The sequence below is a fragment of the Loxodonta africana genome, chromosome 22, assembly GCF_030014295.1.
Source record: "Loxodonta africana isolate mLoxAfr1 chromosome 22, mLoxAfr1.hap2, whole genome shotgun sequence".
Classification (NCBI taxonomy): Eukaryota; Metazoa; Chordata; class Mammalia; order Proboscidea; family Elephantidae; genus Loxodonta; species Loxodonta africana.
In genome coordinates, this window is record NC_087363.1 from 60,177,977 (window position 1) to 60,181,773 (window position 3,797).

The 3,797-nt window shown below is 39.2% G+C and overlaps 1 protein-coding gene across 2 annotated transcripts in view; it reads right to left on the bottom strand.

Annotated features, from left to right (window-relative positions):
* Nucleotides 1–3,797, bottom strand: part of MITF (melanocyte inducing transcription factor) — a 281,453-nt gene that overhangs the window by 40,945 nt on the left and 236,711 nt on the right. The window lies entirely within an intron of this gene.

Genomic DNA, 3,797 nt, shown 5'->3' on the forward strand with positions numbered 1-3,797 from the left:
GCCAATTCACTATTCATCTTTAGTTCCAGTAGTATTAATAGACAATGGTATTTCTCTTTCAGCAATAGGTTAAGAGCTGGATGCCCCCTTTGGAGGAGACATAGCCTAAAAGCTACCATTACATATGAGACTTTTCTAATGGCCGAAGACTGCCACTTCTGACTGCAGGAAGACCTCTTTAAGTATGGAGGAGTCTCTCTGCTGAGCTTTCAAGTTCAACAGCCTCATCTCGCATCCTGGTCTCAATATATATCTTATTCTCTGGTGGATGGATATGTAACTTCCTTATGTACCTCGCATCAGGAAGAGGGGAACCATTCTAAACAGAATGGGAATATATATATATATATATATACACGCACACACAAATATACACACACACATATGTGAGTGTAAATATAGATATGCATATATATATGTATACACACACACAGAGGAATGGATGTATATTTAGGTGGAAAATAAGAAAGAAATGTGTCTCCAATTTAACCCTCAAATTAGAAAACATGGAAAATATCACTGAAAATCTCAATATATCAGAAGGACTAGAGAATTAAGAGTTATCATACATCAGGAGACATCTAAGTTAATTGGCATAATAAAATCTATTAAGAAAACATTCTGCATCCAATTTTGGAGAGTTGCATCTGGGGTCTTAAACGCTAGCAAGTGGCCATCTAAGATGCATCAATTGGTCTCAACCCACCTGGAGCAAAGGAGAATGAAGAACACCAAAGACACAAAGTAAGTATGAGCCCAAGAGACAGAAAGGGCCACATAAATCAGAGACTACATCAGCCTGAGACCAGAAGTACCACATGGTGCCCAGCTACAAGCGATGACTGTCCTGACAGGGAACACAACAGAGCACCCAAGGGAGCAGTGGGATGCAGACCCCAAATTCTCGTAAAAAGACCAGACTTAATGGTCTGACTGAGACTAGAAGGACCCCAGAGGTCATGGTCCCCAGACCTTCTGTTAGCCCAAGACAGGAACCATTCCCAAAGCCAACTCTTTGGACAGGGATTGGACTGGACAATGGGATAGACAATGACGCTGGTGAAGAATGAGCTTCTTGGATTGAGTAGACACATGAGACTATGTTGCCATCTCCTGTCTGGAGGGGAGATGAGAGGGCAGAGGGGGTCAGAAAAAAAAGAGAGTGGAGGGATGGAGTGTGCTGTCTCATTAGGGGGAGAACAATTAGGAGTATATAGCAAGGTGTATATAAATTTTTGTATGAGAGACTGACTTGATTTGTAAACTATCACTTAAAGCACAATAAAAATTTAAAAAAAGTTATCATAATCTGGTGCTTTATATATTCATTCATTTGTAATTACCTACTGTAATTACTATACATTGTAAATAAGCAGATAGGATCACCACCTTGATGGGGGTTTATAGTCTGGGGGGTAAGGCAAGAGAAAAAGAAAGCAAACAAATATATAAAATTATGATAAAGACTTAATATTCTCTGCTGAAATGGCAAGACATTTTAACCATAAAGATTTGAAATTCAATAATTTTGTCTAAATGCCTAGGATAATGAAGCCCCTTAGGTTGACACCCTCAGATTGTTTCCAGTGACTGATCTAACATGCACAAAGAGGCTCACAGAGACATTTTAAGTTTCATAAAGGGTCCAGACACGATAATGATGAGGACAATAGACATTACTAAAATAAACATAAAATGAGGGCAATGGGTGTAATGTGCTTATTTCACTATTACACTTAAAAAAAGAAGGGCTACACATTTAAAAATAAATGTTAATTCATTGGCAGATGCTTATTCTTTAATGAATCAGAATTTTATGCTTTAGGAAGGTAAGCTGCAACTCACTCTCTAGTTGGCGTTGTCAGGGAGGTCTTCACTACATGCTGGTTTGGGTAAGCAGAACAGGATGTATTTTTGCTCTTTTACTGTCACTATCTTTTTAGTTTTCAAGTAGGTTGAGAGCAGATGGCCTATAAACACTCTGCAGTAGACAGAACATTGCCAACTGTCTCAAACCCAAACATCTCAAACAGGTAATGTAAATGAAGCACGTGAGCTGGGGGCAGGTAATAGGGAGTGGTGAGGTCTGTGGAAAACTGGAAAACATGTTTCTCGTCTAAAAGGAATAGCTGATATAAGCTGCAGTTGATTCTGGCCATGTGGGAATATAAGCCCAGTCTAGACAGAACTTCCATTATTTTGAGGGTACCCAGCAATCTGAACTTCCTTTTTAAGTGAACTCTCCCAGTTTAAAAAACTGACATGGAATTGTTCTATTTTTCACATGGTACAAGCCAAATCAAATACATCTGTGTGCTGGGTTCAGCCCATAAGCCACTGGAATGTGCCCTTTGCTTTACAACTGTCCACAAGGATAGTCCTCATATTGACATTCCTGGAGGGGGTTGGGGATTTGTGGTCCAGGTTCAGAGTAGAAGTTCCTGCTCTGAGAATTAAGTGTCAAAATCCAGGTGATTCCTACTGCTTCTCTGAGAGACTGTCAGCAGTCAGAGGAGCAGTTAAGAACTTGAAACCCAGGCTAAACTTCTGACTTTGTCCCTCACTCCCTATGTGACCTTCTGCAAGTCAGTTAACTTTTCCAGACCTTGTCTCTTCCTGTGCACAATGGGGATGATAACAGGGTCTGTTTCATAGGGTAGTCTCAGCAGTGAAGGAGATCATGCCTCTAAAGGGCTTCACAAAGTATCTAGAACAGAAGTTCTCAAACATTTTTTTGTCTCAAACTTTTATACTCTTAAAATGTATTGTTTGTGTGCATTAATCAATGTTTGCCATATGAGAAATTAAAAGTGAGAAATGCTTAAAACACAAGATTATATACAAGCACACATCTCAATAGCTGTCAGAACAATGACATCTTAAGAGGTCATGTTGCCTTTGGAAAACTCCACCGTATGCTTGTGAGATAAGAGTGAAAAAGGCAAACAACATCTTAGTATTATTATGAAAATAGTTTTGAGCTAGGAAAGCCCCTAAAAGGGTCTTAGAGGGCCCCAGGGCTCTCTGATCACAATTTTGAGAACTGCTGATCTAGAACCTGGTAAGTGAGTCCTTTACCATCCTCACCACCCTATCCTGTCCACGTGGTTCACCAGTGTATCAGTGAGTAACATACCCTCTACCATATATTTTTATGTAAATAATGCACACCTTCTACTTTGTTTTCCAACCATACCCTTCCCCCTCCCCCTGCCAAGGTATTAAAAACAACAAAAAAAGATTAGCATACTGCCTTTACAAAAATACCTTGTGGGGGAGGGTGCAGCTGGCAAAGGAATGTTGATGGTGCGCATTATCTGTGTAAAAATACGGTATATGCCTTGCTTCCTTCATCCAGAAGATGCTAGATGAAGATGCTAAGCCCTGCCCTAACATATACCTAGCATTATTTGAGACTTTACAGCCCTTTGGCAATTTCAAAGGTAGCATAAATATAAACCATAATTTTCTGTCTTCAATCATCCTAAATCATAGCCTATCAGTTAATGACCAACCTTTCATTAATTTTTAAACATCCAATTATACAAACATGCAAATGCATTAAAGACGACACAGTAAATTCATGACATCTTGATATTTTTTCTTTGCATGTTTTTGACCTTGAAACCAATTACCCAGGTCAAGGAATTCCGATAACCAAAAGTTAAATACAGCTGAGCACTCGAAGCACAGACCATAAAATAAAGCTAGAATATGTTGTGTTCTATCACAATATAGTATTTACGGAGACAACCTGTATTGCACACAAATATACTGTATGCATGGCTATCTTAGTT